This window comes from Grampus griseus, assembly GCF_964374135.1.
Source record: "Grampus griseus genome assembly, chromosome: 14".
Classification (NCBI taxonomy): Eukaryota; Metazoa; Chordata; class Mammalia; order Artiodactyla; family Delphinidae; genus Grampus; species Grampus griseus.
The window spans coordinates 14513576-14536026 of record NC_139008.1 but is presented as its reverse complement, the minus strand read 5'-3'; the positions used below and the strand labels follow the sequence as shown (position 1 = coordinate 14536026).

The following is a 22451-nucleotide window of genomic DNA, read 5'->3' as shown; positions in this document are numbered from 1 at the left end:
AAATTCTCTAGCCGGTTCATTATAGACCCTTTCATTTACTTAATTCATTTTAAAATTTATGAATTGTTCTTTATGTACTTGATGGAAGCAAACCCAATTTATAGCAGTGAAAGGACATCAGACTTTAATGTCCATCATTCAATTTTAGTGGCTTCTGATATTTAATTTCTAGATATTTTTGTTAATAAGGATAGTTAACTTTTGTGTAGATGAGGGTCAATATGAGGAAAAGCATCTACCATGTTGGTATGAAGTGAATTCCAGCATATAGGAAATTTTAGTGAGAGAAAAATAAAGGTTAAAATTATCTAACTCATTCCCTTCATTTTACAGGTAGGAAATCTGAGTCAGAAAGATCAGAATGATTTACTCAAATTTAAATGGCAGGGCCAGAATTAGAATCTATGCTTTGGTCTTAATGGGCTAGTGCTTTTTCCCATGGCATTTTATTACATGTAGTGCTTCTTTTGTCATGTGATGGATACATCTTCCCTTGATTTTTACAAAATTTTAGAGGATCTCTGAAATTTGGAAGCTTAATCCATAATTCATACAAGAAGTTCCTTGGATTCAAGTATTTCTAAAACCATTGTATTTTTCTTCCTTTCTCATGAAGTGATGACTAGGGTGGCCTGACTTGCTCTGATAACCTGACTTGATGACTTATACCTAGAATAAGGATATAAGGATATAAAAACTACTGTTAAATTCAGGTAGCATCTCCTCATGAAGAAAAGTTGGCTATGACTAAATTTTATTTTTTATCTTTCCATTTATAAAAGTAATACCTAAAAAAAAAAGAAAAAGAAAAAGCAGTGAACTTCCCTTGTGTGTCCTGCTTGCCCCTATCAAGGAATGTCTTCTTGATTTTTTTTCAAAGTATAGAACTTGTACAGTAAATATTGATTCCTCATATAGGTAATTGAAAAGGAACAGCTACCTTTCTGCAACAAGCTTTCAGTTATTGATTATAAATTATTAGGTATCATCACTCCAGTGGCTCCAGGTTATTTTTATTGATTCAGAGAGAATTACAGCTTTAGCTAACGTCATCACAGTTTACTGTTCTTTCCAAATAATAGAGCATCACTAGTTTCTAATCACCTGTATTCCTAGGTAGCATTTTACTTTGTATGCTTGTATGTTGGCCCAGAAATTCTGATGCTAGTTCCATCTATTAATATAAAATAAGCCTATTAACACCCCACCATCTCTCCAAGTAGGGATTAAAGAGATATGCTCAAGTTAAATTTCTGTGGAAATCAGGAAAAGATAATTTTGCAGGGACTTCCCTGGTGGTCCAGTGGTTAGGACTCTGCACTTCCACTGCAGAGAGCGTGGGTTTGATCCCTGGTTGGGGAACTAAGAACCTGCATGCTGCGCAGCGTGGCCAAAAAAAAGAAAAAAGAAAAAAGAAAATTTTGCAAACATGCAGACCAAGGAAATTCATAGGAATTTTGAATCAGTGAGTTTTAGAGGGGGAAGAGACCTTACTTAGCATAAAGTGTATGGAATGCAGACCCAGTGAGGTTTTATGCTTTGTCAAGAATCACATATGGCAGAACCATGACTAGAACCTCCAATGCCTATTCCAAGACTCTTGCCACTATATGAGTTTTTAAAAATGAGGGTATAACATATATAGTAAATCACAAATATTCAGTGTACAATTTGATGAATGTTTACATCTCTACACACTTGTGTTCTTATCATCCATATAAAGATATAAAAAAATTACCAGCACTCAGGAGACTCCTTTATGCTCCTTCCCAGTCAGTATCCTCCTAAACCCCAAAGTAACCACTGTTCCAATCTCTTACACCAGAGGTGATATGAGGTTGCATATAAAGTTCAAAAACAGTCTTGCTTGTTTTTGAACTTCATATAAATGCAGTCATGTCTATTTATTATCTTGTTCTTGGATTTTTTCATTTAACATTTAGATTCACCCAGAATATTATACATAGCAGTAGTTCATTCTTTTTCATTACTACCTGATATTCCAATATGTAAATATAACACAATTGATCCATTGTTCCATTGATGGACATTTGATGTTTCCAGTTTTGGGGAATTATGTGTAAAGTTGCTAAGCATATTCTTGTACATAACCTTTGGTTGACATAAGCTTTCATTTCTCTTGGGTATATAACAATGAGTAGAATTGATGGCTCGTAAGATATCTCTATCTATGTATCTATATATCTTTAACAAATACTTCCAGTTTTCCAGAGTGTCTGTATCATTCATGTATGGCTGTACCATTCATGTGTGACTATACTATACATGAATGTGTTGTAGTTGCTTCACATCTTTGCCAACACTTGGTATTGTCAGTCCTTTTAATTTTAGTGGGATGCAAGTAGTTTTTAAACTTAAGAGCAAAATAATAACATTTAAACTCCTTTTTGAAACAAAGACTTACCCAGCATTACAGTATAAAATAGATAAGAGCAGAGCTACTGTGGTTGAAGCAGGTCTAATCTAAACTGTACTGCCTCTTTTAAGACTGAGTCCCTGCTCTTAAAAAGAGCTAATTGGGGGATAAGGTAAAAACATACAGACTTATTCCATTAGTAAGTACCAGGTTGTAAATATTACATGTTAGTTGAGAGTCATGACCATAAGGAATTCATAGCCCAGAGTCAATCATCCTGTGTGCTTTTGCCTTCCTATAAATATTTTTATTCTGGGAAAATTGTTTAAGGTAAGTATTTTAATACTTATTTTAGTATATTATTTAGAACAAAAATACTGAAAATATTTAGGCAGCCTTGAAGGCTTGAAGATATCACCAGATGGCTCAGGATGCAGAAATTGTTGACGACAGCAATAAGAAGGGCCTTCATGGTTCTACCTACCTTATCTTGTTAACTATGAAGGTTAAGCTTTCTTTTGCTTTGCTTAGGAATTTTCAGTTATTTTCATTTCATCTGTTCCTTCCCTGGTCAGTTCCAGTTACAGAAGAGTAGGAGGTGTAGGGTAGTCACCTGCTAGCATGTATAAGGGTCGTCTATGAAAGAGTTTGATAGAAGAAAGCATACTTTCATTCTGGCGTGGTCCAGGGAGTCTTCATTAGAGATTAGTGTATATAAGCTAAACTTTTCAAAATTGAAAATAAAAGCAAAATATTTAATGAGTGGAGAAGGGATGAAAACAGATTGCTTTGACTGGCTGATAATTTAGCTTTAGTTCTGCATTTAGGTAAAACTGTGGGATTTTATTCTATTTTATTTTTTTACTTATTAATTTTTTTTGGCTACGCTGTGCAGCATATGGGATCTTAGTTCCCCGACCAGGAATCGAACCCGCACCCCTTGCATTGGAAGCACAGGGTCTTAACCACTGGACCGCCAGGGAAGTCCCTAGGATTTTAGATATACTAGTCATCCTTGATATTTTAAGGTAGTCGTTCAACTCCAGTAGTAGTTCTAGTTTCTCCAGTGACTGGCATTATAACTTTTATGTTTGAATGCTACGTTCTGTTTTAATAAATTATTCAACCATACTATTCAACTTCGTATTAAACTGAATCATAGTCTTGAATATGATAGCTCCAAAAAACAATATGTATAGAACTCGCTGATCTCTCTATTTCTTCTAAACTAATAGAGAGTAGGAAAAAATTGAGGTATTTCTACATGTCTTTTTGCCTTTATCTTTCAAGAAATGTTTGTATAGAAAGGTGGGGGGGCACATTCTAAGGAAAATATTTTATGCAAATAGGTGTATTCCGGCAGAATTCTCCAAGTGATTGAATTGGAGGAGGGTTTTACTGATCAGTAAATGGTATCTACTGCTGAGGCCTGCTCTGTTTGATATTTGTATTTTGCGTTTGGAGTAGGAAATAGAAGTTTGTATTTTGAGTAGGAAATAGAAGTAAAGTTTGAGACTATTTATGTAGACCTCTTCCTGCAGATTGTGGAATTTTTGTGGAATTTTAGTCATCTCCATATGGAAGCATTCAGGAAGTTACTAGAGTGCACAGAGTTGTTTTTGCTCTTAAACTCATTAAGATACTATAGAATTACCTGGAACAAATAAAAATCATCAATAATAGTAACAACAAAAAAAAGCCACCAACCATATGTATACTCAAGAGTGAGTGAAATAAAAAGGTAACTTATGATCAGTAAATAAGTTTAGTAGTCAAAAGAGCAAAGCCAGAAAAATAAAATAATATAATGGTAACCCTTAAAAGGAATAAGTACAAGAATCACAACTACAATTCAGAGAAGAGTTATCTACTCCAAGAGCAGAAAAAGGGTGTACAACTATTATGCACAAATAGGTTAGAATGAAAAATGTAATAGTGGTAAATATAAGAGAACAAATTAGAATACAATAAATGACACTCTGAAGCTTCTAATAAGTGTAAAGCAGAGAAAAAACTTAGAAATCAGATCCAGAGCAAAAAACACATTAAATAGGTGAAAATAATGCAGAAAAATTTTTGGAAATGGAGATACTTTTGAGGAAGTAGAATAGTTATTTAGTAAATTTAGAATATTAATTTTTTTTTTAGTTTCCAAAATGGAACTTAGTTTGGAATTAAAAATTTTTATATTTTACAGGATTACCAGAGAAAGATAACAAAATGTCTACTTGAAAAATTTCTGAAATGTAAGGATAACAAGAATATTATGAGTGGGCTTCCCTGGTGGCGCAGTGGTTGAGAGTCCGCCTGCCGATGCAGGGGACACAGGTTCGTGCCCCGGTCCGGGAAGATCCCACATGCCACGGAGCGGCTGGGCCCATGAGCCATGGCTGCTGAGCCTGCGCGTCCGGAGCCTGTGCTCCGCAACGGGAGAGGCCACAACAGTGAGAGGCCCGCGGTACTGGAAAAAAAAAAAAAAAAAGAATATTATGAGCAAGTTAAGAGAAAGCTATATTCATGCAAATTAGGATCACTTCTATAGTTTGTAAGATTAATAGCATGCAAATCAGGATTAGCTGCGCTCTGTGAACTCAGATTAAAATATCCCAGAGGAGTTTTATAAATATTACATTTTTCCCCATAAAATTATCATAGAGCAAGGCTGTTTACTTTGGATTACTGATCCTTTGTGAAGGCAGTAAACCTATCTTTATAAATTTAGTTGTTAATCAAATACCATCTAAGAGGAATGCTTTGGGATTGTGAAAATGGCTGTGCTGCTTTTACAAGTCAAATTGAAGAGCTAAGTAGCTGAGAACGCTTAGCTGGAAAAGGGTAATTGAATAAACGAGGAATACAATTGACAGCAAAACAGGTTGTAAAAGGAAAACAGTAGAGGAAAATTGTATTTAAAAATATGTCAGTGAAGAATGAGAAGAACAAGAACATAAATTAATATAAAGCACAACTCTCACTTTTCTTGAAGAACATGGCAATCGATGGCAAAAAATAGAAGTTGGGTATTAAATCATTTAGATTAAGGTGTCTTTGCAAAAGATAGAGATCCAAGATAACAATGGTTTTAAATAAAATAGTGGCTGTTATGTAAAAGAAGGCAGACCAAGACTGGTTTGGAAGCTCATTGCCCCCAAGGTCCAAGTTGGAGCTCCAGTCATATTATCTGTGTCCTAGGCAGCAGGGTAGGGGTAGAGTGGGCATATAAGAAGGAGCCTTAAGTATTTTTTAAGAATAGTTTCTAGAAGCTTTCAGGTAGCCCTTCTCCGTGTGTTGCCCTGGCCATAACTTAGTCTTATGGCCGTAAATAAAAGGCTGAGGAATGTAGTGACCATGTGCCCAACTGAGAGTTGATGTTTCTTTTACTGAGAAGAATAGGTTGTTTTTTGGGGTAGGCAGATAGCAGTCTCTGCTACTTCACTGAGTACTTACTATGTGCCAGACAGACTGCAGAAGTCTGCCCTAAAGGTACCCATGATCTAACAGAAGACACAGATTGCTGAATGATACAGTGTGAAGTACTATGGGAAACCAACAAGAGGTACCTAACCCAGTCTGGGCTGTTCAGGAAGGCCTTCCTGGGTGATGTGGTGTCAAATTGAGAAATAAAGCAGTGTTTCTCAACCTTGGCAGTATTGACATTTTGGGCCAGATAATTCTTTGTTGTGGGGGACCATCCTGTACGTTGTGGGATGTTTAATTAGCAGCATCCCTGGCTCCTACTCAGTAGATACCAGTAGCAACCCTCCCCACCCCTGCCAAGTTGTGGCAACCCAGAATGTTTCCAGACATTGCGAGATGCCCCCTGGGGGGCAAGCTCCCAGATAAAGGGAAGATCATTTTGACTCACAGGATATTGTGCTCCTTGGGTGACCCATGGTTGGAGTGTGGTAGTTCTTCCTTGATTACTTAGAACACCTCTTTCTTCCTTAGCCAAATGAACCATCAGGAGATATTACTCCTAGGATCGGTCTGTGTCTAACTCTAGTCCTACAGGGTCCAAAGAGAAGAGGTGGAATAAAGAGCTTCTTGTGGCATGACTCATGGCTCAACCTAGGGGCACAGAAGGACCTAGAGAACAGCTGGGACCTGTTATGCCTGAACTGTAGGCCCTGCCCTCCCACTCTATAGTGGAAGTCATCCAAGCTCACTCCCACCTGGGCCCAGAATGTCACATTTGTTTCCCATAGCCTAATATAATTGTTTAAACGTAAAGTAAAATAAAACCAGGCAGTAATCATTTGGAAGCTACAACATGGACAAATTCACAAAGACGAGAAACACTGTGGTATTTATGAGGAATTATAGGCAGTTTGAGAGTTCATACCCAGGCACGAAGTGGTGGGAATAGGCTTGAGAGAGCTGAGAGGGACCAGGCTTTGGAGGGCCTTATATTTTATGCTCAAGATCTTAACTTTTATCCTGTAGACCAGTTGTTTCAAACTTGTCTTATCCATGGGACACTCTTTTCAAATGAAATCTCATAAGGAACCTTGGTATCTAAAGTACTTAGAGGTGGTGTGGCTCTGGTTTGTGGCAACATTTAATTTTGCTTGGATTTAGCAAAACTGAAGTAAAACTCATGGAATTGGGACACTTCTATTTTGTTTTCAAAAGAAAAAGTTGATTATAACATCCTCTTAAATTTTTAAAAATTGTAAGTTTTTAAGAGGCTGGGATCATAATGGTTTCTACAGACACTTAGGGTTTTTTTGTTTTTGTTTTAAATATTTATTTATTTACTTACTTATTTGGCTACACCAGGTCTTAGTTTGCGCGCAGGATCTTCATTGCAGCACGTGGGATCTTTAGTTGCGGCTTGTGGGACCTTCAGTTTTGGCATGCGGGATCTTTTAGTTGTGGCATGCAGGCTCTTAGTAGCAGCATGCGGGCTCTTAGTTACAGCATGTGGGATCTAGTTCCCTGACCAGGGATCAAACCCGGGCCCCCTGCATTGGGAACACGGAGTCTTATCCACTGAGCCACCAGGGAAGTCCCTACAAACACTTAGTTTTTTTGTTTTATGTATTTATGTATGTATGTATGTATGGCTGAGTTGGGTCTTTGTTTCTGCACATGGGCTTTCTCTAGTTGTGGCAAGTGGGGGCTACTCTTCGTCGTGGCGTGTGGGCTTCTCATTGCGGTGGCTTCTTTTGTTGCGGAGCACGGGCTCTAGGCACGGACTTCAGTAGTTGTGGCTCGCCGGCTCTAGAGCGCAGACTCAGTAGTTGTGGCACTCAGGCTTAGTTGCTCTGCGGCATGTGGGATCTTCCCGGACCAGGGCTCGAACCCGTGTTCCCTGCATTGACAGGTGGATTCAACCAGTGCGCCACCAGGGAAGCCCTAAACACTTAGTTTTAATAGACCTAAGTTTGACCTTTCAGGGTATGAAACTTAGAAGGTATGAAACAAAGAAAAAAAATATTTTTAAGATTTAAAATGTTAGCCTGTTTGGGGGTGTTTTTCTAAGGTGAAACATAGGGCAGATTTGATCTGTAAGTAGAATAACCTGTAAAATTGATTAACTGCTATCAAAGAAAAACCAAGCACATCATAGGTATTATAGCTAGTTTCTATCCAGATACTATGGTCCTCTCCCTCTTCTGAGTTATCTAATAAAGGATGATTTCATTATTTTTGAAAAACACCATTACATTCCATCATTGATCAAAATCATCTTCTCAAACATCAGCCATACATTAGGGTCCCCTGAAGGACCTTTTAAAAGACCCAGAGTTTCTGATTCAGACCTGGTGTAGCCCCAATAATTTGCATTCGTAGCAGGTTCCTAGGTGGTGATGCTCCTTGTCTGGAGATTTCACTTTAAGAACCCCTGCTCAGAATCATGCTGCATCTTATGTTTGCTTCATATGTAGACTCTAACTTTTTTTGCCTCTTACTCTCTGGGCTCTAGCCACACTGAAATAATTGTATCTACTCAAATAGTCCACACTGTTCATTGTATCAGCTCCTTTGGATGTATTGCTCCCTCTGTCTGCGGTACCTTTCTCTCACTTCATCTGACCAAGTCAAGTTGTATTTAAGCATTCAGCTTAGGTCTCCCTTCCCTAAGGAGGAGCTCCTTGAGATCTCCCTTTGTCTAGGATGTGCTTCCTTTGCCTTCATGAGGTGTCTTGGCAAGTGGAAAAGAGTTCAGACTTTGAAGCTGATTAGACCTATGTTTAAAATTCTTTTACTGACACCAACTGGTTTTGTAACATTGGATGAACTACTGTCCCTCTCTGTATCTCCATTTTTTTAATCAAGAAAATGGAGAAGATGGTGATGATGACCATGATGTTATCATCTAATATTTATTGAATATTTGTTGTGTGCCAGCCACTGTGTTATAAGTTCTTTGCATGCCTTATCTCAGTTTTCATATTTACCCTTTCACAGTTACACACAGATACTTTAAAAACCTCCATTTTGGGACTTCTTTGGTGGTGTAGTGGTTAAGAATCCGCCTGCCAATGCAGGGGACACAGGTTTGAGCCCTGGTCTGGGAAGATCCCGAGTGCCACGGAGCAACTTATTCTGTGCGCCACAACTACTGATCCTGCTCTCTAGAGCCCACGAACCACAATTACTGAGCCCGAGTGCCACAACTACTGAAGCCTGCGCACCGAGAGCCCGTGCTCCACAATAAGAGAAGCCACCGCAATGAGAGGTCCGCGCACCGCAACAGAGTAGCCCACCCTTGCCGCAGCTAGAGAAAGCCCGCACGCAGCAACGAAGGCCCGACACAGCCAAAAATAAATAAATAAATTTATTTTAAAAAACCCCTCCATTTTATAGATGAAGGGCCTATCCCTCTCAGAGAGGTTGAGGAGCTTGTCCTCGGTTCCACAGTTGGAACATAGTAGAGCTCATGTAGGGCTCACGTCTTTCCATCAGAACCTGTGCTCTTAACCTCTATGTTACATTTACTTTATAGGGCTTATGAATATTAAATAAAATAATGAGTGTGAAAGTGGCTAAACACAGGCAGACAGATAAAGAGTCAGACAAAGTTTCAAATCCTAGCTCTATCCTTTATCAGTTATATGACCTTGGGTGAGTTACTTGATTTTGCTTATGCTTAGTTTCCTCATCCTCCCCCTTAGTTTTCTTATCCTGGAAATGGGGATGGAAGTAATATCCATTAGGGATGATACCTACTTTGCCGGGCTGTCCTCAGGATTAAATTAGGTTGACTATAAAGCCTTAGCCCAGTGCCTGGCATTAGTAGGTGATCAAAAATACCTATTGGGAATTCCCTGGCAGTCCATTGGTTAGGACTGTGCGCTTTCACTCTGCGCTTTGAAGCTGCACGGTGTGGCCAAAAAAAAAAAATGTTACCTATTATCTTTATTATTATTATTATCAGGATAATAATAATATCGATAGTACCCACTGAGGATGGAGGTCATAGTATTTATTTACTTCATAGAGTTGTTGTAAGGATTAAATTAAAATTACTATAAAGCCTTTAGCACAGCACCTGGCATAAATGGTACTTATAGTATATATATTTTTTATTGTTATTAAATGCTTATGCTCTGTCAAAAAAAAAAAATGAGTGCAAAACACCTGGCATGGTACCTAGCACGGTACCAAGTGCGCCATAGGCTTTTGTTATCACACATTCTCCATAAGCTTGTTTACGGTAGAGATAGTCTTAACTCATGAATGTTTGTTTAACTAATGAAACAAAATGGGCACCTGATTTTAACAGCTCTACTAGGGAAACTGACATGGCAGTTTGGGAATTTCAGCCTTACAGTAGCAATATTTGAAACTACCTGATGATGATACCTGGTCTGTCATTATTTTTGTCGTGTTTTTCCCATTTTTGTTTGTTTAGTTAGCCTATTTGTGAACTTTACATAAATGAGATCATAGTCTGTGTTTTCTTCTGTCCATTTTTTTTTTTTTTACTTAACATTATCTTGAGATTTATATTTTTGAGGTGTATAGCTATTTTCAATTTGTTTTTATTGCCACAATACTATGATATAATAATAATAAATATAATTATTTATACATTTATACTGTTAATGAACATTTGGGTCATTTTCGGTTTCGAGCTATATACATTTTTTAAGGTGTCCTCTTCAAGAGTTTCTCTAAGATACACACTTAAGCATAGGATTGCTGGGTCATGGAGGATATGCATATTCACCTTCACTAGGTAATGCCAAGTTGTTTTCCAAAGAGTTTGCAGTAGCTTACACTGCTACTATCAACATAAAAATCCCCAGGAATCCATAACCTCACCAGCCTGGCTTTTTTTTTTTAAACCTTCTTATTTAATTTAACTGTATAGTACAGCCTGGCTTGTTAATTTTTCTAACTGGGTAAGAGTAAATGGTAGGTACCTCACTGTAATTTCAATTTGTAATTCTCTGTTAATGAATTTGAGCACTGTATATTTTCATTGGCTATATATAGTTCTCTTTTGTGAAAGGCCTGTTCATGACTTTTGCCCATATTTCTGATGGGTAAGGTTTGTCTTTTTCTTTTTGATATCCTTTATCTGATAGATATATTACAGATTGCTTCTCTCAGTAGCTTGTCTTTTAACTTTCTTTATAATCTGTTTTGATGAATGTAGATTTTCAAGTTGTTGCATTTATCAGTTTTTTCCCTTACGATTTTTTTGTTTTGTTTGTTTTATCTTAATCTTTATATGACATTGATTTTTGAACATGATAAACTGTGAAATACAAGTGGTCTTGAGATATAATTGTTCATAAAATTCATGTAACAAATCAGAAACCCAAATGAATATATTCAAATATGGAAAAAATTTTAACAATATTACTTTTTAAATTTATTTTTGGCTGCACTGGGTCTTCATTGTTGCACGTGGGCTTTTCTCTGGTTGCAGCGAACGGGGGCTACTCTTCGTTGTGGTGTGCGGGCTTCTCATTGCGGTGGCTTCTCTTGTTGCGGAGCACAGGCTCTAGGCGTGAGGGCTTCAGTAGTTGTGGCTCACGGGCCCTAGAGCGCAGGCTTAGTAGTTGTGGCACACAGGCTTAGTTGCTCTGCGGCATATGGAATCTTCCCGGACCAGGGCTTGAACCTGTGTGCCCTGCAATGGCAGGCGGATTCTTAACCACTGCGCCACCAGGGAAGTCCTGGAAATTGTTAAATAGTAAAATTAGCAATGTTGCCTAATATTATTTTTCTGTTCCAGGATCCCTCCAGGATTCCATATTACATTGAGTCATCATATCTCCTTAGGTTTCTCCTAGCTATGACAGTTTCTCAGACTTTCGGTATTTTTGATGACCTAGATATTCTTTTATTTTTTTAATTTTTAAATTAAATTAAATTAATTTTTTTATACAGCAGGTTCTTATTAGTCATCAATTTTATGCACATTGGTATATACATGTCAATCCCAATCGCCCAATTCATCATACCACCATCCCCACCCCCCAACGGCTTTCCCCCGTTCGTGTCCATATGTTTCTTCTCTACATCTGTGTCTCAACTTCTGCCCTGCAAACCGGTTCATCTGTACCATTTTTCTAGGTTCCACATACATGCGTTAATATACGATATTTGTTTTTCTCTTTCTGACTTCACTCTGTATGACAGTCTCTAGATCCATCCACATCTCAAAAAATGACCCAATTTCGTTCCTTTTTATGGCTGAGTAATAGTCCATTGTATATATGTACCACATCTTCTTTGTCCATTTGTCTGTCGATGGGCACTTAGGTTGCTTCCATGACCTGGCTGTTGTAAATAGTGCTGCAATGAACATTGGGGTGCATGTGTCTTTTTGAATTATGGTTTTCTCTGGGTATAGGCCCAGTAGTGGGATTGCTGGATCATATGGTAATTCTATTTTTAGTTTTTTAAGGAACCTCCGTATTGTTCTCCATAGTGGCTGTATCAATTTAAATTCCCACCAACAGTGCAAGAGGGTTCCCTTTGCTCCACACCCTGTCCAGCATTTGTTGTTTGTAGATTTTCTGATGATGCCCATTCTAACTGGTGTGAGGTGATACCTCATTGTAGTTTTTTTTTTTTTTTCCGGTACGCGGGCCTCTCACTGTTGTGGCCTCTCCCGTTGCGGAGCACAGACTACAGACGTGCAGGCTCAGCAGCCATGGCTCACAGGCCCAGTTGCTCCGCGGCATGTGGGATCTTCCCGGACTGGGGCACGAACCTATGTCCCCTGCATGGGCAGGCGGACTCTGAACCACTGCGCCACCAGGGAAGCCTTCATTGTAGTTTTGATTTGCATTTCTCTAGTAATTAGTGATGTTGAGCAGCTTTTCATGTGCTTCTTGGCCATCTGCATGTCTTCTTTGGAGAAATGTCTGTTTAGGTCTTCTGCCCATTTTTGGATTGGGTTGTTTGTTTTTTTAATATTGAGCTGCATGAGCTGTTTATATATTTTGGAGATTAATCCTTTGTCCATTGATTTGTTTGCAAATATTTTCTCCCATTCTGAGGGTTGTCTTCTCATCTTGTTTGTAGTTTCCTTTGCTGTGCAAAAGCTTTTAAGTTTCATTAGGTCCCATTTGTTTATTTTTGTGTTTATTTCCATTACTCTAAGAGATGGATCAAAAGAGATTTTGCTGTGATTTATGTCAAAGAGTGTTCTTCCTATGTTTTCCTCTAAGAGTTTTATAGTGTCCAGTCTTATATTTAGGTCTCTAATCCATTTTGAGTTTATTTTTGTGTATGGTGTTAGAGAGTGTTCTAATTTCTTTCTTTTACATGTAGCTGTCTCAGTTTTCCCAGCACCACTTATTGAAGAGACTGTCTTTTCTCCATTGTATATCCTTGCCTCCTTTGTCATAGATTAGTTGACCATAGGTGCGTGGGTTTATCTCTGGGCTTTCTGTCCTGTTCCATTGATCTATGTTTCTGGTTTTGTGCCAGTACCAGATTGTCTTGATTACTGTCAGTTTATAGTATAGTATGAAGTCAGGGAGTCTGATTCCTCCAGCTCCGTTTTTTTCCCTCAAGACTGCTTTGGCTATTTGGGGCCTTTTGTGTCTCCATACAAATTTTATGAGTTTTTGTTCTAGTTCCGTAAAAAATTGCCAATTTGTTAGGGATTGCATTGAATCTGCAGGTTGCTTTGGGTAGTATAGTCATTTTCACAATATTGATTCTTCCAATCCAAGAACATGGTATATCTCTCCATCTGTTGGTATCATCTTTAATTACTTTCATCAGTGTCTTATAGTTTTCTGCATACAGGTCTTTTGTCTCCCTGGGTAGGTTTATTCCTAGATATTTTATTCTTTTTGTTGCAATGGTAAATGGGAGTGTTTCCTTAATTTCTCTTTAAGATTTTTCATCATTAGTGTATAGGAATGCCGGAGATTTCTGTGCATTAATTTTGTGTCCTGCAACATTACCAAATTCATTGATTAACTCTAGTAGTGTTCCGGTGGCATCTTTAGGATTCTCTATGTATAGTATCATGTCATCTGCAAACAGTGACAGTTTTACTTCTTCTTTTCCAATTTGTATTCCTTTTATTTCTTTTTTTCTCTGACTGCCGTGGCTAGGACTTCCAAAACTATGTTGAATAATAGCGGTGAGAGTGGACATCCTTGTCTTGTTCCTGATCTTAGAGGAAATGCTTTCAGTTTTTCACCATTGAGAATGATGTTTGCTGTGGGTTTGTCGTATATGGCCTTTATTATGTTGAGGTAGGTTCCGTCTGTGCCCACTTTCTGGAGAGTTTTTATCATAAATGGGTGCTGAATTTTGTCAAAAGCTTTTTCTGCATCTCTTGAGGTGATCATATGGTTTTTATTCTTCAGTTTGTTAATATGGTGTATCACATAGATTGATTTGCGTATATTGAAGAATCCTTGCATCCCTGGTTTAAATCCCACTTGATCGTGGTATATGATCCTTTTAATGTGTTGTTGGATTCTGTTGGCTAGTATTTTGTTGAGGATTTTTGCATCTATATTCTTCAGTGATATTGGTCTATAATTTTCTTTTTTTGTAGTATCTTTTTCTGGTTTTGGTCTCAGGGTGATGGTGGCCTCATAGAATGAGTTTGCGAGTGTTCCTTCCTCTGGAATTTTTTGGAAGAGTTTGAGAAGGATGGGTGTTAGCTCTTCTCTAAATGTTTGATAGAATTCACCTGTGAAGCCATCTGGTCCTGGACTTTTGTTTGTTGGAAGATTTTAAATCACAGTTTCAATTTCATTACTTGTGATTGGTCTGTTCATATTTTCTATTTCTTTCTGGTTCTGTCTTGGAAGGTTATACCTTTCCAAGAATTTGTCCATTCCAGGTTGTACATTTTGCTGACGTAGAGTTGCTTGTACTAGTCTATTAGGATGCTTTGTATTTCTGCGGTGTCTGTTGTAACTTCTGTTTCATTTCTAATTTTGTTGATTTGAGTCCTCTCCCTCTTTTTCTTGATGAGTCTGGCTAATGGTTTATCAGTTTTGTTTATCTTCTCAAAGAACCAGCTCCTAGTTTTATTGATCTTTGCTATTGTTTTCTTTGTTTTTATTTCATTTATTTCTGCTCTGATCTTTATGATTTCTTTCCTTCTGCTCACTTTGCGTTTTGTTTGTTCTTCTTTCTCTAGTTCCTTTAGGTGTAAGGTTAGATTGTTTATTTGAGATTTTTCTTGTTTCTTGAGGTAGGCTTGTATAGCTATAAATTTCCCTCTTAGAACTGCTTTTGCTGCATCCCATAGGTTTTGGATCGTCGTGTTTTCATTGTCATTTTTCTGTTGGTATTTTTTGATTTCCTCTTTGGTTTCTTCAGTGATCTCTTGGTTATTTAGTAATGTAGTGTTTAGCCTCCATGTGTTTGTGTTTTTTACATTTTTTTCCCTGTAATTCATTTCTAATCTCATAGCGTTGTGGTCAGAAAAGATGTTTGATATGATTTCAGTTTTCTTAAATTTACTGAGGCTTGATTTGTGACCCAAGATGTGATCTATCCTGGAGAATGTTCCATGCACACTTGAGAAGAAAGTGTAATCTGCTGCTTTTGGTTGGAATGTCCTATAAATATCAATTAAATCTATCTGGTCTGTTGTGTCATTTAAAGCTTCTGTTTTCTTATTTATTTTCATTTTGGATGATCTATCCATTGGTATAAGTGAGGTGTTAAAGTCCCCCACTATTTTTGTGTTACTGTTGATTTCCTCTTTTATAGCTGTTAGCTGTTGCCTTATGTATTAAGGTGCTCCTATGTTGGGTGCATATATATTTATAATTGTTATATCTTCTTCTTGGATTGATCCCTTGATCATTATGTAGTGTCCTTCCTTGTCTCTTGTAGCATCCTTTATTTTAAAGTCTATTTTATCTGATATGAGTATTGCTACTCCAGCTTTCTTTTGATTTCCATTTGCATGGAATATCTTTTTCCATCCCCTCAGTTTCAGTCTGTATGTGTCCCTAGGTCTGAAGTGGGTCTCTTGTAGACAGCATATATATGGGTCTTGTTCTTGTATCCATTCAGCAAGCCTGTGTCTTTTGGTTGGAGCATTTAATCCATTCATGTTTAAGGTAATTATCGATATGTATGTTCCTATGACCATTTTCTTAATTGTTTGGGGTTTGTTTTTGTAGGTCCTTTTCTTCTTTTGTGTTTCCCACTTAGAGGAGTTCCTTTAGCATTTGTTGTAGAACTGGTTTGGTGGTGCTGAATTCTCTTAGGTTTTCCTTGTCTGTAAAGCTTTTGATTTCTCCATCGAATCTGAATGAGATCCTTGTTGGGTAGAGTAATCTTGGTTGTAGGTTCTTCCCTTTCATCACTTTAAGTATATCATGCCCCCCCCCCTGGCTTGTAGAGGTTCTGCTGAGAAATCAGCTCTTAACCTTATGGGGTTCCCTTGTATGTTATTTGTCATTTTTCCCTTGTTGCTTTCAATAATGTTTCTTTGTCTTTAATTTTTGCCAATTTGATCACTGTGTGTCTCAGCGTGTTTCTCCTTGGGTTTATCCTGTATGGGACTCTCTGCGCTTCCTGGACTTGGGTGGCTATTTCCTTTCCCATGTTAGGGAAGTTTCTGACTATAATCTCTTCACATGTTTTCTCGGGTCCTTTTTCTCTCTCTTCCCCTTCTGGGACCCCTGTAATGTGAATGTTGTTGCGTTTAATGTTGTCCCAGAGATATCTTAGGCTGTCTTCATTTCTTTTCATTCTTTTTTCTTTATTCTGTTCCGTGGCAGTGAATTCCACCCTCTGTCTTATCCGTTTTTGGTTGGAATGTCCTTATTCGTTCTTCTGCCTCAGTTATTCTGCTATTGATTCCTTCTAGTGTATTTTTCATTTCAGTTATTGTATTGTTCATCTCTGTTTGTTTGTTCTTTAATTCTTCAAGGTCTTTGTTAAACATTTCTTGCATCTTCTCGATCTTTGCCTCCATTCTTTTCCGAGGTCCTGGATCATCTTCACTATCATTATTCTGAATTCTTTTTCTGGAAAGTTGCCTATCTGCACTTCATTTAGTTGTTTGTCTGGGGTTTTATCTTGTTTCTTCATCTGGTATATAGCCCTCTGCCTTGCCCTCTGCCTTTTCCTCTTGTCTGTCTTTCTGTGAGTGTGTTTTTTGTTCCATAGGCTGCAGGATTGTAGTTCTTCTTGCTTCTGCTGTCTGCCCTCTGGTGGATGAGGCTATCTGAGAGGCTTGTGTAAGTTTCCTGATGGGAGGGACTGGTGGTGGGTAGAGCTGACTGTTGCTCTGGTGGGCAGAGCTCACTAAAACTTTAATCCACTTGACTGCTGATGGGTGGGGCTGGGTTCCTTCCCTGTTGGTTGTTTGGCCTGAGGCAGCCCAACACTGGAGCCTACCTGGGCTCTTTGGTGGGGCTAATGACAGACTCTGGGAGCGCTCACGCCAAGGCGTACTTTCCAGAACTTCTGCTGCCAGTGTCCTTGTCCCCGCGGTGAACCACAGCCACCCCCCACGTCTGCAGGAGACCCTCCAACACTAGCAGGTAGGTCTGGTTCAGTCTCCCCAGGGGTCACTGCTCATTCCCCTGGGTCCCGATGCGTACACTACTTTGTGTGTGCCCTCCAAGAGTGGAGTCTCCGTTTTCCCCAGTCCTGTCAAAGTCCTGCAGTCAAATCCCACTAGGCTTCAAAGTCTGATTCTCTAGGAATTCCTCCTCCTGTTGCCTGACCCCCAGGTTGGGAACCTGATATGGGGCTCAGAACCTTCACTCCAGCGGGTGGACTTCTGTGGTATAAGTGTTCTCCAAGTCTGTGAGTCACCCACCCAGCGGTTATGGGATTTGATTTTACTGTGATTGTGCCCCTCCTACCGTCTCATTGTGGCTTCTCCTTTGTCTTTGGATGTGGGGTATCTTTTTTGGTGAGTTCCAGTGTCTTCCTGTCAATGATTGTCCAGCAGCTAGTTGTGATTCTGGTGTTCTCACAAGAGGGAGTGAGAGCACATCCTTCTACTCCTCCATCTTGGTTCAACCTCTCCCTTATGGTTTGAACTTTGTGTTTTGTAAAGAACTCTTTCCTTACCCTTAGGTCAAAAATAGTCTCCCATATTTTTTCCTAAAACTTGAAAAATTTTCCTTTCATGTTAATCAATCTGGAATTTATTGATCATTATGAAATTTATTTTTTGTGTGTGAGGGTACAGATCATATTTAATTTTTTTCCATATGGATGTCTTGTTCCCCAGAGCTGTTTATGTAATAGTCTCTTTTTCCCTAGCTGCCTGTAGTACCTGCTAGGTTAAATATTAAGTTTCCATATATGCATTTTTCTGTTAGTGAAATATAACATAGTTATACTCTATTTTAATTACTATAGTTTTATGAAATGTTTTAATATCCAGTAGGGCAAGCCTCCTGCTTAGTTCTTCTCTAGGAATGTCTTGGCTATTTTTAGCCCTTTATTCCTCAGTTTTCTATTTAAGCATGATTTATTAATGATTAAATTTACATTGAATTTGTAGGTAATTTTGAGAAGGATGGCTATCATTATAGCAATATTAACCTTCCTATCCATAACACAGTATGCTTCTCCATTTACTTAGGTCTTCAACATCTTTTGATGATATTTTATTATGTTCTTCATAAAAGTCTTGTACTTTTGATTAATTTTTGAGTACCTTTTTGCTGTTAATGTGAATAATGTGGTTTTTTTCAAATAATTTTTTGTTTGTCTTTGGCCGTACTGCACAGCTGTGGGATCTTAGTTCCCCCACCAGGGATTGAACCCGGCCCCCCACAGTGAAAGCTCCAAGTCCTAACCACTGGACTGCCAGGGAATTCCTCTATATAATTTGTTGTTTTTAAAGTTTCTGTTAGTTGCTCTTGTATCAAAATACAAATGACTTTTGTATATATTTATGTCCTGCAGTTTTCCTAATGTTTTGTGGTTTTGTTTAGGCTAGGACTTATAATAACAAGCAACCTTGTTTTAAAGCAGTGGTTCTCAACTGGGCCAATTTGCTCTCCTGGGGGACATTTCGCAATGTCTGGAAATATTTTTGGTTGTCACAATGGTGGGGTGGTTGCACTGCTGGCATTTAATAAGTAGAGACCAGGGATGTTGCTAAACATCCTACAGTGCACAAGACAAGCCCCACAACAAAGGATTTATCCAATTAAAATGTAAATAGTGCCAAGGCTGAGAAACCTTAAGATAAGTTTTTTCTTTATTGTGAAAATTTTCAAGTACAAAAATATTCAAAAGAATAGTATATGTATGACCACCAACAATGATCAATATAGGCCAACAGTGTTTCATTTAACTTTCTCCCTTCCCCTACTCTTGAATTATTTTAACGCAAATCCAGGACATTATATCATTCCATCTTTTATTTTTTTTATTTTTGGCCTTGCCGCATGGCTTGCGGGATCTTAGTTCCTCAACCAGGGATTGAACCTGGGCCATTGGCAGTTGGACCACAGAGTCCTAACCACAGGACCACCAGGGTATTCCCCATTCCATCTTTTAAAAAAATAATTAAATGAATCATTTATTTCATTAAAAGTAGACATTAACAGTTTTAAATCAGACATTTACAAAAAAAATTCTGATTGTAATCTACATTAAAATTAGCTCCTGTGAAGACATATTCAGTGAGTAAGATAGTTAAGATTTTGGTTTCTTACTGAGATAGTCCTGGATTTGAATCCCAGCTGTGCCTCTTACAAGCAGTATGAGCCTACATAAGTCACTCTGTCACTGAGTCTTGGCTTATTTCTCATTTAAAAGGCTGCATTTAAGAAAAAATTTGGAGCCATTCTTAGAAAGGATACAGATGAAGAAGTACGTAGGACGAGGTCTGGAAGGGTCCCAAGACAGAAGCTTCTGGCCCCATGAAAACAAGGGTGCTCCATCCTCCTGACATGTGGATATGTTCACCAACCTGGAAGCTCCTCAAAATGTAGTGACTTTAGTGTTTGCTTAAAATAGCAAACATGTATTTTATCATAGTTTCGGTGGGTTGGGAATATGGGCTTGTCTTAGCTGAGTCTCCAGGCTGCAGTCAAGGCTTAACTGATAGGGGACTGTTTCCCAGATCATGTGGTTTTGGGCAGGATTCAGTTCCTCGTGGGTGTTGGATGGAGGACCTCACTTCCTTGCCATGAATCTTTCTCTGTATGGCTAGTCACAACACAGCAGCTGACCTAATCAGAGCAAGCAAATGAGAAGAGCCAGGGAAAGTGAGCAAGACGGAATTCACATCTTCTTAACCTAATCTTCAGGTGACATCCTATCACTTCTGCCATATTCATTAGAAGCAAATCCCTAGGTCTAGCTACAATCAAGGGGAGGAGATTACATAAAGGAATACAGGAGTTGGGAATCTTGGGTACCATTTTATTTTTCAATTTATTTATTATTATTTTTAATATTTTATTTACTTATTTATTTGGTTGCGCTAGGTCTTAGTTGTGTTTTTCCAGTTCCTTAGTTGTGGCCGGTGGGCTCCTTAGTTGCAGCTCGCCAGCTCCTTAGTTGTGGCATGTGAACTCTTAGTTGTGGCATGCATGTGGGATCTAGTTCCCTGACCAGGGATCGAACCTGGACCCCCTGCATTGGGAGCGTGGAGTCTTAACCACTCTGCCACCAGGGAAGTCCCTCTTGGGTACCATTTTAGAAGCAGCCAATCAGTCTGTTCTCAGGCTGCCAATGACTCATATGCAAAATACATTTCCCCCCTCCCCATGTCCCAAAATTCTCATCCTGTTACAAGCTCAAAGTCCTTCTTCATCTTGCCATCTAAATCAGGTCTAGTTGTGGATGGAGCTTCTAGGTGTAGTTCCTTAAATATAGGTCCTTGAATAGAAAAGATCTATAGCACTAAAGATACAAGTTATGTCCCCACCCCACCCCCAATGCCAGTGTACAGTGATGGAACAGGCATAGGACAATAGACATTTAAAATGAAGGCAAATAGGGGGAAGAAAAAGGTGTCATTGGTTCATATCAATTCTGAAATCCATCTGAGAAAATATTAGACATTCTTTGAGCAGGTCTCAGTCAAATGTAAGTAATTTAGGAATTATTTTCTATATCTCTCAGCTCTGCCCTTTGGGCTCTTGAGTGATCCTTCCTTTTTCATGAAAGATGGCACATATTTTGTAGCTATGTGGTTTTATCTGTCTAATTCCTGCCAGAAGAATTTTGGGAATCCAGTGTGTCTTTCCATTTTATACTGTTTCTGTCCCTTTCAGTCCAAGTTGGCAATGTTGCTGCTGATAAACTTCTCAGAAACGTTGTGGGTCCTCTGTAAATCTCACTGGGGTTCATTCCATTTGGATAATAATTTTACCCACAAATCTCTTTGAGATAAACCATTCTTTGCTTTGGGCTCCTGCTGAGATGGCTAAGGGACAATGTGCTTAAACTTCCTAGAGGCCTTATTGTTAAATTGAGAGGATCTGTGAGGCACACCCTTAATTTGTTTAAAGGACTCTGTGTGACGAATTATTGGGAGCCATTTAGGAGCAACCTACAACAGAGGTTAATTTATCTAATTGAAGTAGTTATATGACTTTTTTTCCTCCTTTTAAACTACTAATGTAAGTTACATTAATAGATTTTGTAATGTTGATTTAATCTTGAATTTCTGGAAAAACTCCAACTTAGTGGAGCACTAATTATCATCCGATAATTAGTGCTGGATTTGATATGCTAACTTTTGGTTTAGGATTTTTATATATATTTCATGAGTGATACCTGTAATTTTTATTATTCCTATACTCTATGTCTGGTTTTGATAGGGATAGAGTAGGATAGTTACACAGGTAGTTTTAGAAATCCCACTGGGGATTATAGATAGAGAGGGAGCCTTAGGGAACTTCGGGAGACCACTGTAAGTTTTTGTCTTGTTTTATTTTTGAGACCACTGTAAGTTAATGGTTGAGTCCAGCAAGGTAATGTCCTTAGGACCAAGGACAGGAGTGTAAGGGAAAGATGACATTCCAAAGTAGAAGACCCTCATTATACTGAAATCTGTGATGATTTAACGTATTTTAGTATATGTTACCACCCTTCTGCTGATTTGAATAAACACCATGATAGTCCTAGTTTGACCTTATAGGGTCAAACACTCTCTTGCCTGATGAGGAGGAGGAGCTAATGATGGAAGCCTAACCTCTACTCAAAGAATGAGGAAGAAGGTGGTCGTCTCCCCCTTCCCACTTTCCTTTGACTATAAAAATGTAGCCCGCTTAATTCTTGGGGCAGAGCCCCCTTGTCTGCCTGCTTGTATCCCTCTCAAGTGTCCTATATTAATAAAGCTACTCCTTGCCTATCACTTTGCCCCTTGCTGAATTCCTTCTGTGCTGAGACATAAAGAACCTGAGCCTCAGTAAGTCCTGACACCAGGTTAGTGATTCTAATTAAAAGACTGTGGCTTCAAGTCCCAACCTGGGTTTTGGCTGGGTTCAAGTCCCAGCCTGTGGGTTCAAGTCCCAGTCTGAGGTATGCAGTTTCGGTTTTGTTGCATAGTTATGCTGGCCTTATAAATTACTTAGAGAGTGTTCCCTCCTGTTCTGTGCATCTTTTGATTGTCTTTTCCCTCAATATTGGATCACATTTTCTTGGTTCTCTGTATCTGAGTATTTTTGGAGTTATGTTT

At 38.6% G+C, this 22451-nt stretch overlaps 1 protein-coding gene across 1 annotated transcript in view; it reads left to right on the top strand.

Moving 5' to 3' along the window:
• The window catches only part of TPST1 (tyrosylprotein sulfotransferase 1), a 115439-nt gene that overhangs the window by 31090 nt on the left and 61898 nt on the right, over positions 1-22451 (top strand). The window lies entirely within an intron of this gene.